Here is a 12,036-nt window from a genome sequence, read left to right as displayed (position 1 = left end):
CCCACAAAAACAAAATCAATACAAAAACTGGGGGAGGTGTGATACATGGTTATTGTCTCTGGAGGAGGAATCCAGTGACCAAAGTATCATTCCAGAATGAGAAGCCTCTTTCTTCTCCAGGGAGTTGTTCAATTTTCACACCTGGATGTGACAGGGCAGCAGAGCTTCGATCTTATCTATCGGTTGTGGAAACACTAAGTTCTGACTCTACTCCCTCTGCTGTTTACTGCACAATCAGTCCTGATCTGTCACTTCACTGACCAATACCATCACTTACAAGTTCCCCTCCAAGCCACTCACCATCCTGACTTGGAAGTATATTGCACTTGGTTCACTGTCACTGGGTCAAAATCCTGGAATTCCCTCCCACCACCACATGAGCTGCTGCTGTTCAGGAAGGTAGCTCACCCCCACCTTCGCAAGGACCGTTTGGGATGGGAAATAAATTCCAGCAGCCAGTGATTCCCACGTCTCTCCAGTGGATAAAAAAGACATCATTTTTCATCTCTCCTTGGTCCTGCTCCTGTGATCCCTCCCACATTCCTCATTGAACCGGGGTTGGTCCCCCTGGCTTGGTGGTAATGAGAGACTGGGGGTTGGGGTGAGCCATGAGGTTACAGTTTGTATTGGATGGCAGTTCTGCTGGTGTTGATGACCCACAGTACCTCATGGACACACAGTCTTCATCTGCTCGACCTGTTCACATCCCACAGGAGGGGAGGGGCTTGGGGCTGTGCCATGAGGTTTAATGGGGAAATGTGTTCCCATCTGATGGTTATTGGTAGGAGCAGGGTGCAGTGAATGAACTGTAACCACCCAGCCCACTGGGTTCCCTGTTCCTGACCCTCACCATCAATCTCCCCCACCCCGCCAACACTGGGTTCTCTGTACCTGACTCTCACCATCAATCCCCCCCCTCCCTTCCCACACTGGGTTCTCTGTACCTGACTCTCACCATCAATTCCCCCTCCCCCACCCCTCACCCCCACAGTTTGCTCTTAATCCAGTCCATGTTCCCTCTGTCAGGTTTAGCTCATTGATCACTGACTGGGTGAAGAATCTCTCTCACTGTAACTGTGTCCTCCTGTTCTGAATCTCTCGGTTTAGTTTAAAACCAATCTCAGATTTCCCTTTTCCAGACTGTTTAATGTTTTATAAATCCCATCAGGTGTTTCCTTTCCTGGTAGAATAGCCCAATTCTCTTTGCCACATGACCCAGAACCTTGACCCTGGGGGTGAGCCTGGGTGTTTCTCTCTCTGCACTCTCCCCTTCCCCACTCCCCTCCCCCAGGGCCTGAGTGTCTCCCCTGTGACGGTGTCCTGAATTAGACTCAGTACCAGGAAGAACACTAGGGTCCATGGGATTCCCAGCCAGCAGAGGATTAGCAGTGATTGATACTGACCTGTGACCCATGACCCAGAGTGGCACCATGCCTCAGTGGTTAGCACTTCTGCCTCACAGCACCAGGAACCTGAGTTTGATTCCAGCCTTGGGTGACTATCTGTATGTAGTTTCCCTGAGTCTGCATGGGGTTCCTCCGGGTGCTCCAGTTTCCTGCCACAGTCGATCAGGTGCACCTTGGGTGGATTGGCCATGTTCAAGTGCCCACAATGTCCAGGGATGTGCATGTGGATTATCTATGGAACATGCAGGGTTACGGGATGGAATAGAGCGGTGGGTCTGGGTGGGATACTCTTGAGAGGGTCGGTGTTGACTCAATGGGCCGAATAGCCTGTTTCACACTGTCGGGATTCTGTGATTCATGAATGGCCTTTAATCTCCCAGTTCCCAGAGAGAGAATGGAAAACTGAATTCTGTACTCATCGGGAGAGACTCAGGAAAAACACAGGGAGGTAAAGGAAAGGATCACAACATTCTGGGAATGCACTGTCCCTATTCCAATCAGGGACTGGGAATTAAACACTCTGAGGGGAAACAGCTTCTGTTTATAAACTGGAAAAACCAGTAACACAACAATCTTTGGAGACTACACCCTATTTGTTGAGAAATTTGATCCATTGTTTGATGTGAAGCTGCAGAAGCAGAAAAATGGAACAAGTGCTAAGTGATGACCCGGTCCCAGTGACGGGGAAGCTCCAGCACAGCCAGGCTGAGGTTCAGGCTCTGAGCCAGTAAGGCTGGGGCTGAGAAGAGGCCTCCCCCACCAGCTCTGGAGTATCAGGACAGCACTAGGACCCTGGGATCCTCCTCTCACAGTAAACATATGGCTCAGTCCTTCCAACTGGGGGAGGTGACGGTACATCGGGATTGTCCCTGGAACAGGAATCCAACAACCCAAGTGGAGCCTCCTCCTCCTACATTGAGTTGTTGAATGGTCATGACTGGATGTGGTAGGACAGCAGATCTGATCTGTTGGTTGTGGAATCACTGAGCTCTGTCTCTGCTGCTCCTGTTGTTTCTGCACACCTCGTCCTGTTCTGTAGCTTCACCGAGGAACACCATCATCTGCAAATTCCCTCAAAGCCACTCACCAACCTGACCATCCATTCCTTCACTGTCACTGGCTCCAAATCTGGAATTCCCTCCCTCCCTAATGACATTGTGGGTCTGCCTCCAGCACATGGAATGCTCCATGAGGATCACTGGGGAGATGGGCTCTCCCATGACTGCAGGGAACCAGCTGAATCTCCATGTTGGATTCTCTGTACCAGACTCTCACCATCAACTCCCATACTGGATCCACTGGAACTAAACGTCCCACACCACTCTCTGTCATTAATCCACTCCATGAAGACCCCACACCACATTCTTCGTTTCTCTCTCTGCACTCCCCTCCCTCCCCCAGGGTCTGAGTGTCTCCCCTGTGACTGTGTCCTGAATTAGGCTCAGTACCAGGAAGAACACCAGGGTCCATGGAATTCCCAGCCAGCCGAGGGTTAGCAGTGACTGATACTGACCTGTGACCCATGAATGGCCTTAACTCTCCCAGGTCGCATTGAACTGACCCTCAACAACTGCTGATACGAGGACCCACAAGCTGCTGAGTGAAAATCTCGTGAAATTATTAGCAATGAATTCAATCAACAACCAACAATTATTTATTGATGACTAACCACAATTATCAGCATTTACAGTCAGTTTAATGATATAAATAGGAAAAGATTGTTTTCTCATTTGCATATTTGCTTTGTAAAAATTGTAAAAAAAAAATTCCGTATTGAATCCAATTTGCATGACACAAAGTGCAAAGTCAGTCACATCCTTTCAGTGCAGTCTGTGGCTCTCTGAGCTGCCTCACCACATTTATAATTGTCGGTTATATTTTACAATATACACATCACGTTAATCAGACAGCTCACTCAAGGGATTTTATAAGGTCATCAATCTCTTCCTGTAGTGTGGTGGGAGGGCTGCAGACAAAGACCTTGCTTCATTCAGCATCTATGGGACTTGAAATCCCTTTCCATGAAATGCCCCATTCTGGGTCTCACATATTATTGGTGAATGAGGTTTGGCTCTGAAAGGGTTAATGCTGAGGAGTACATTAAGCACTGCCCAATATGATGATGTCACATGGACTTGGGTGAAGAGATCAGCTGTGGATGTTGAAGGGGTGAGACCCAGCATGGATATCTCCCTCATCGTCTGTAAAACAATGTCCCCCTCACTCCCCAACGCCAGTGTATCCTGGACCGAGATGTTACCATGAAGTAAACTCAGTCCTGTTTAAAACAAGAGCCTGTTCTCATTAGCTTCTCAACTAACCACTTGACCAACCAGGTCCTGGAGATTCCAACCAGGAAAGAGAATGGTCACATTTAATCTCTCAGATGGAACTGGAGGAGCTGTGGGGAGGATCCATCTTACCCTACGTGTCTGAAAAGTCAATGGTTCATGGTGTCAATCCCTTCAAACAGCCGTGGAAGTGTTCTTGAAGAGCTCGAGGTTAATGAGGTCTGGGTACCACTCTGTGGTAGACTGGAATTTTACCTTCCTAACATCTCCATCATTGCACAATGAAGGACCAACGCCATCCAGATAATGAACCATCACTGGGTATCTTTATCTAACACTGTATCTATATCTGTGTGTGTGTGTCCATCAGTATGTTGTGTGTGGGTGCAAACAGATGTCTCTGACTTTGTACTTATCCCCATCCGTGTATATCTTTCTACACTCCTGAGTGAGCTGTGTATGAGTGCAAACTGACATATCTAACACTGACCGATATCTGTCCATCTCCCTTTCATTCTCTGCCTTTTCTCTCTCACTCTGTGCAATCCACCTACTGACAGGATCCTGCTCTCTGTCTGTGAAATGTGGATCATGTATTCAGACCACATTATGATCTGGAATCACTTTCCCCTGAGCTACCTCACACTGCCAATGGAGATCAGGTGGTTAAACAAGATCCTGACACTAAAGTCCATCTAAAAGCTGAGCTACCAGCTATCGATGCTCTGACCATGAATCACGGTGACAATGTTCAGCTCATGTGGTTCCAGTGCCTGAGGATCCAATCCTGAGGATGGTCTTATCTGGGTAAGTTCAGAGTGAACAGTAAGATTATAATGTCTGTTTCAAAGTGACTCCGACACAAAGCAACACAGATGTCTGTCATTGGGAACAAGTTGTTGAAGATGAGAAAGGGTGAGGGAAACCAGCCCTGAAGATCCCTTCGACTGTGAGAGCCATCACCTTGCTGACACTGGATGGAGCCACTCCTGGGGAAAGTCTCACCTGAAGAATCAGGATTCTGACCTGGTGGATCTGGGATCCACTGTTCAATTTGTGGCAGCACATTCCCAAGAAAAATCTATCTCAATCATTCGTTAAAACCTGGTTATAGAGTCATGGAGGTGTACAGCACAGAAACAGACAGTTCGATCCAACACATCCAAGCTGACCAGTTATCTTGACGTCATCCAGTCCCACTTGCCAGCACCTGGCCCATATCCCTCCAAACCCTTCCTGTTCATTTAACCTTCCTGATGCCTTTTAAATGCAATTGTACCAGCCTCCACTACGTCCTCTGGCAGCTCATTCCATACACGTAACATACTCCATGTGAAAACGTTGCACTTGAGATCTCTTTTATATCTTTCCCCTCTCACCCTAAACCTATGCCCTCTAGTTCTGGATTCCTCCAGCCCATGTCTATTTATCCTATCCATGCCCCTCATAATTTTGTAAACCTCTATAAGGTCACCCCTCAGTCTCCAATGCTCCAGGGAAAACAGCCCTAGCCTGTTCAGCCTCTCCCTATAGCTCAAGTCCTCCAACCCTGGTAACATCCTTATACATCTTTTCTAAAGCCTTTCAAGTTTCACAACATCTTTCTGAAAGGAAGGACACCATCATTGTATGCAATATTTCAAAAGTGGCCTAACCAATGTCCTGTACAGCTGCAACATGACCTCTCAACTCCTGTACTCAATATTCTGACCACAAAAGGAAAGCATACCAAACGCCTTCTTCACTATCCTATCTACCTTTAACTCTACTTTCAAGAAGCTATGAACCTGCACTCCAAGGTCTTTTTGTTCAGCAACACTCCCTGGGACCTTACCATTAAGTGTATAAGTCCTGCCAAGATTTTCTTTCCCAAAATGCAGCACCTCACATTTTCTGAATTAAACTCCTCAGCCCTCTTTTTGTCCACTGTATGGAAAGCTCCCCATTACCCTTTCCTTTCACAGCTTATCGGGCCATCTGTCCAATGATATGCCGGAAGAACATGACTTGGATTTTTGTGAACTCACTGTTCACCAGGTTTAGCACCAAGCACGCCTTCGGAAGTTGATTGAATAATTCTGAGAGATACTCCAAATGATCCTTCCACATGTGTCTGAAAATGACAAGATCATCCAAGTACATCACACAATCGAACAATCCCAAAATGGCCTTCTTAGTTAGTCTTCAAAATATGGCATTTTTCGTATCAAAAGACATCACTTTGAACTGGTAAAGGCTGCTCGCTGTCATATAAGCCACAATTGCCTTCACTCTTTCAGTTAAAGTCCCCTGCCCGTATCCTCTGAGTAGTTCAAGCTGTCCCACCTTCTCAATGTAATCTTTCAATCTTGGCATAGGGTACAAAGCAGGTTCCATCACTGCGTTGTATTTTCGATAGTCCACACAAAATTGTTGGGTACCATCTGGTTTTGGGACCATCACTATGCGTGAGCTCCATTCACTGCAACTCATTCAATTATGTCATCGCTGAGCATGTTTTCAAACTCTTTTGGAACTTTTACAAATTTGAGAATATTAAGTCTACAAGAATGCTTCTTCAGTGGAAAAGCATTTCCTATATCTCCATCATGAGCAATTACTTGACTACTTCCCAGCTATATCTTTATGTGATTGCAATCAGAAATTCAGGTCAGTTTGATTTTCCTCTGGAAGGGAACTCAGTAATTTAGTGCAAATTTCCTCATTGTCCAATTTAATTTGAGGAAAATCAAATTCAGACTCATTTGGATTTGGGTCTTCCCTCTGAGTTGTAACAAGTATCCATTCTCATCTCACTTTTCTTCCTTCTCAAACACCTTCTGAGCAAATTCCCACCCAGTTTCCTTTCTACCTGACGTTCTTATCAAATAATTCCCCTCACTCAATTTCCTTTTGATTCTATAAAGCCAACTAACCCTTCCCTTTTAATGTTCACCTCCCACTGACAGGAACACTATCACCTTATCCCCATTAGCAAAACTACACATGTCTGAGCACTTGTTTACTTCCAGAATCACCTGAATTAATTTAAATGGTCCCCCCACCTCATGTCCGAATACAAATTCAAATTTAGCTGATTTATTAGGTATATCCCAAATTGAAAAAAATATACAAATACAATTTTGTTCTCCCAGTTGTGATGACACTGTGGCATGAAGTGGTGGATTTTACCCTGGTTTTTATTTGAAGAGCGATTTTAAGGCAGAGGTACTGAGCCGTCCAGCTGAGCCGTGAGAGTAAACAGCTTGTGAGGCCTTGGGGTTTTTATAAGTTGGAATAATAGAAGCAGCCTGAATGACCCTGTGGGGTCAAGCTCCCACAGAACCAGGATATTTTATATACCTTTCAACAGTTGCTGTTGGGTCTTGATGACGTGGAATCTATTTGTCCCTCTCTCAGTTACAGCCAAAAGCTGGGGGTTCTCCTCCTGTTATTGCAGTTGGATGTGAGACAGTCTGTTTTCTGAATTTACTATTTGCCAAGAATATATTAATGGGATATTACTCTATTGGAACAGATAATTACTAATAGTTATTGCTTCAATTATTCTGTTATGTTTTTAATAGAGTTGTTATTTTATTGTATTTTGACTACAGTGGGGGAATAAAGTGTGTTCTGCTTTAAATCCGGTAGATGGACCAATCAAATTGCATCTGGAATGCAGCATCTCATGTTGAGCTTTAAAATAAGAAAAAGTTAGTGTCCAGACTATCTTCTGAATATTTTGAGGGGATTTGGTCTGGTTCATAACACAATCCCTTGGATGGTCTTGACTGTATGCCCTCAAGATAGTGTTGAAATCCGGCTGTTCCCCAACAGGAAACCCTGGATGGATCAGGACATACAGAACCTGCTAAAAACCAGGTGTGAGGCCTCACATCAGGAGACCCACTCAAATATAAGGAATCCAGGTGTGACCTTCACAGAGCCATGAAGACAGCCAAGGACCAAAACTGATCCAAACTCGAGACCCAGACAGACACCCGGCAACTATGGCAAAGGCTGAATGACATCACAGGTTTGAAAAAGAGACAGTGCAAGATAGCAGACGATGACACATCCCTCCCAGATCGTCTCAACACCTTCTATGCTTACTTTGAGCAGACCTCTGGTGGAGAGCTAACACCTATTCCAACAAGTACTGATGAACCTCTCCAAACCGTCGCTGCATCAGAGGTCAGGTCAGTTTTCCTGCGTGTGAATCCAAGCAACGTGATGGGACCAGAGTACCAGGCCGTGCACTCAGATCATGCGCAGATCAACTGGTAGAGGTCTTCTCGGACATCTACAACCTCTCTCGGCTCCCCACTACTCTTGACCCACTCCAATTTGCCCATTGGACCAACAGATCCACGTCAGATGCCATGTCACTTGCCCTTCACTCGTCCAAGAACATCTTGACTCCAAGAACAGCTACATAAGCATCCTACTCATTGACTACAGTTCAGCCTTCAACACTATTATCCCCTCGAGACTGATGACTACACTTATTGATATTGGACTAATCCCCACTCTCTGCAACTGGATCCTTAGTTCCCTGTCCCACAGGCCACACTCAGTGAAGACTGGGGACAATATTTCATCCTCACTAACACTCAACACTGGAGGCCCCCAGGGGTGCGTACTCAGTCCCCTACTGTACTCACTGTATACCCATGACTGCGTCACCAAATACCAGACTAATGCCATTTACAAGTTCGCTGATGACACCACCACAGTCGATCGAATCTCAGATGGCAATGAACAGTCTACAGACGGGAGGTGGAAGACCTGGAAAAACGGTGCATTGAGAACAACCTAACTCTCAATGCTGGCAAAACCAAGGAACTCATTATTGACTTTCGGTGGGATGTTACTCATGCCCCCCCTACACATTAACAGCACAGAGGTGGAACGAGTGGAGAGTGTCAAGCTCCTGGGAGTGGTCATCCATAACAAGCTTTCTTGGACTCTTCATGTGGTCACACTGGTGACAAATGCCCAACAATGTCTCTTCTTCCTCAGGCAGCTGAGGGAATTTGACATGACGCTCTGCCAACGTTTATAGGTGTGCCATTGAGAGCATTCTGTCTGGATGTATCACTACCTGGTATGGCAACTGTACCATTCAAGATCGGGGACGGTTACAGAGAGGGGTGAACTCGGCCCGGACAATCACAAAGGCCAACCTCCGATCTATAAAATCCATTTACCAGGCCTGCTGTCAAGGAAAGGCCGCCAGCATTCTCAAAGATCCATCCTACCCTGGCAATGTTTTTCTATAACCTCTATCATCGGGGAGTAGGTACAGAAGCCTGAACACATTCACCAGCTGGTTTCAAAACCGTTTCTACCCGACTGCTGTTAGAATACTGAATGGACTCACAAACTCTTAACATTCGCCTGTACCTGTGTTTTTGTTTTCGCTGCTGTTTACCTATTATTTACTATTTATGCTATTTCAGTCTGTGATCTGCCTGTATTGCTCGCAAGACAAAATTTTTCACTGTGCCTCGGTACATGTAACAATAAATTCAATTCAATTTAAAGTTTGATGTCACTGTTCTAATGCTCCCCCATTTCTGGATGGTACACAATTGATTTAAATTATTTAGATGCCTGAGCTCTTCATAATTTCCTTGAATAACTTTGATGTAAAATTTGATCCTTGTTCCAATTGCATTTCTACGGGTTGTCTGTAATGAGGGAAAAATACTGAGTAATTCTTCTCCACTCCTTTCAGCCATGCTATCTCATTCTGGAATGGCCTCTGGAAATCTCAGAGACACATCCATTACGGTCAACAAATACTGATCCCCACTTTTTGTTTTAGGGTTGGGTCTGTTGCAAATAATTAAAACTTTTGTAAAAGATTCATCAAATGCTGGAATAGGTATTAAGGGTGTTGGTTTGATCAATAAATGAGTTTTCCAATTATCTGACATGCCTGACACGTCTGGCAAAATGCAACAACATTTTGAAGGGCTTTTGCCAGAACCATGGATTTTCCTGCTCCACGGATGCGGCCTGACCTGCTGTGCTTTTCCAGCACCACTGTAACCTTGCCTCTGATCTCCAGCATCTGCAGTCCTCACTTTCGCCGAACATCTTTCTGCAGTCCAGGCCAATAAAAATAAACTTCTATTTTCCTTACTTCCAAATGACCTCCTACTGGTAACTCTCATGGTGCTACCCACAACACCTCCTTTATATCACACACCAGTAATACAACTTGATGAGCTTCTGCCCATTTTTCACCCACTTGAATATGTGATGGTCTCCATTTCCTCATCAACATTTCATTTTTAAGAGAGTGACATTGTGGGACAGGCGCAGATTCACCTTTTCGGTAAAACTGTGTTATCTTTCCACCTTTCTGTTGTAATTTCGCTAACATCTCTGAGCTAGAAAACGTATGCTTTGTTCTCCAACTGTTCTTGCTTTTTCTCAACAAATTGAATAAATATAGTTTCTGATAATTGAATTTTAACTTGCTTATCTTTTCTCTTCGATCTCTCCTTCTGTTCAACCTGTGGCTTTGTGACCTTGTTATCACACATTCAGGAATCATTCCAGAATGAACTGTTCTGGAACCGAGAATTTCTCTGTTACTCCATCCACCACTTTTCATCAGACCTTCTAACTTCACCTTACGTGAAAGAACACTATGTTTCTCACCATGGACTCCATGTATTCTAGCAATACTTTTTCTAATTACACATCTCTGTATCTCTCCCTAGCAAAGAATGACTTGTTCCCATATCTCTAAAACTCTTAATTTCTTTTCCTACTCGTCTTGGTAAACATGAGGAAACTTTCCTCACACAAGTGCTGCAAAGTTGAAGAGAGTACTTGTGGATTGGAAGGTAGAAAGTTAGAATTTGGTATTTGTAAAAGGCTAGGGGTGGGTGGGGGAAAGCATTTCACAGCCCCTTTAAAAATCTAGTGCTTTTTCTATGTTTAGAGATTTAAAATGGATGTCTGTGAACAGCAGCTTGAAAGTTTGCAAATCGACAGAGAGCACCCAAATTGAAACACTATATTGAAAGGCTATGCAGTTAGCAGGCTAAACACCAGTTATTTTTTCAATACAACAGGCTTTTGAATTTAGCCAATTAATTTGAGCAGCGACTTAGATACCAAAAATCTATTAAATTTAAGGCTGATGATTTTAACAACAGAGGACCAATCCTATTGTGTGAAATATTGATATGTCATCAAGGAGATGAAGGTAGGGGTCAGTTGGATAAAGACCCCAGAGCTAACTGCCCTCCAGCAGAGCCAACAGCCCTCAGCTCTTAAGAGAGAATCACTGGCTCTCACAGCCTCATCTATGTCTTAGAGAAAGTGCCATTAAAATAAAAATGGTACCAGTGGTACAGCTAGTTAATATTCCTGACAGAAGAATTGTTGGAGAAGGCACAGAACATTCCAGGAGGCACGTAACATGGATGTAATTTTGAGAGACTAAATTTTTTTATGTATAAGTGGGACTGTTCTTTGTTGGAACAGCATACCATTAGAATCTTGCTGTAATTGGGAATAGTTAGAAGTTAATCGGGATTAATTCTGCTTGTTAATAGTTTAGTTAATTTGTTCACTGTTCGAGTGAGATAAATAAATGGTAACGAGTTGATTTTAAAGTGAGTGTCAGGGAATTATTTTATTGAACCACTTGAAGTTGCTGAGGTACACCACTCTGCACACCCCCTTTTACAGATTATGAGGTGAGGTGTTCCTCTTTGGGGATGAGGGGGTGGGGGCGGGGTGGAGTCAACCTCCACTTTATAACACAAGGAAATTCTTCGCAGTTTTAACTCTCTGCTCTTCATCATGAGTTGCCAATACTTCACAAAGTGAATTCTTGAACTCCAACAAAGTCGTCTCTCCAAGACTGTGATATGTGTCTGATGTATTTTCATGGCCTTATCCACTTCGCAATGTTACTTTGTTTGATTTTTTCAAACTTTGATCAAGTTCTTCCGTTAGATTTTGAAATTGTTTTCTGTCAGCTTCTGGTACAAGTTCATATGAACATGAGACGGCTGTTTTTAGAATCATGGATTCATAGACTCCCTACAGTATGGGGACAGGCCATTTGGCCCAACGAATCCACCCTGACCCACTGAAGGGTATCCCACAAAGACCCCACACCCTGTGTCCTGCCAATGGGAGAAAGGTCAGTTTTCCCTGTGTCTGTTTCACAGCGAGTAACTCAACCTGTCTGTGTCTGGTCTCCCTGGGAACTGGTGACAGAAATCTGTTCATCTCTTTATTGGGTTTTTTACTGAGACTGGGACTGAGACTGGTTCGGCAACTTCAAGTTCAGCAAATGATCAAATTACTTTGTCGATCGGGAA

Source organism: Chiloscyllium plagiosum, unplaced genomic scaffold (genome assembly GCF_037043375.1).
Source record: "Chiloscyllium plagiosum isolate Xiang-an unplaced genomic scaffold, Cpla_swu_hap1 HiC_scaffold_35, whole genome shotgun sequence".
Classification (NCBI taxonomy): Eukaryota; Metazoa; Chordata; class Chondrichthyes; order Orectolobiformes; family Hemiscylliidae; genus Chiloscyllium; species Chiloscyllium plagiosum.
Note: the sequence above shows the minus strand (reverse complement) of the source record.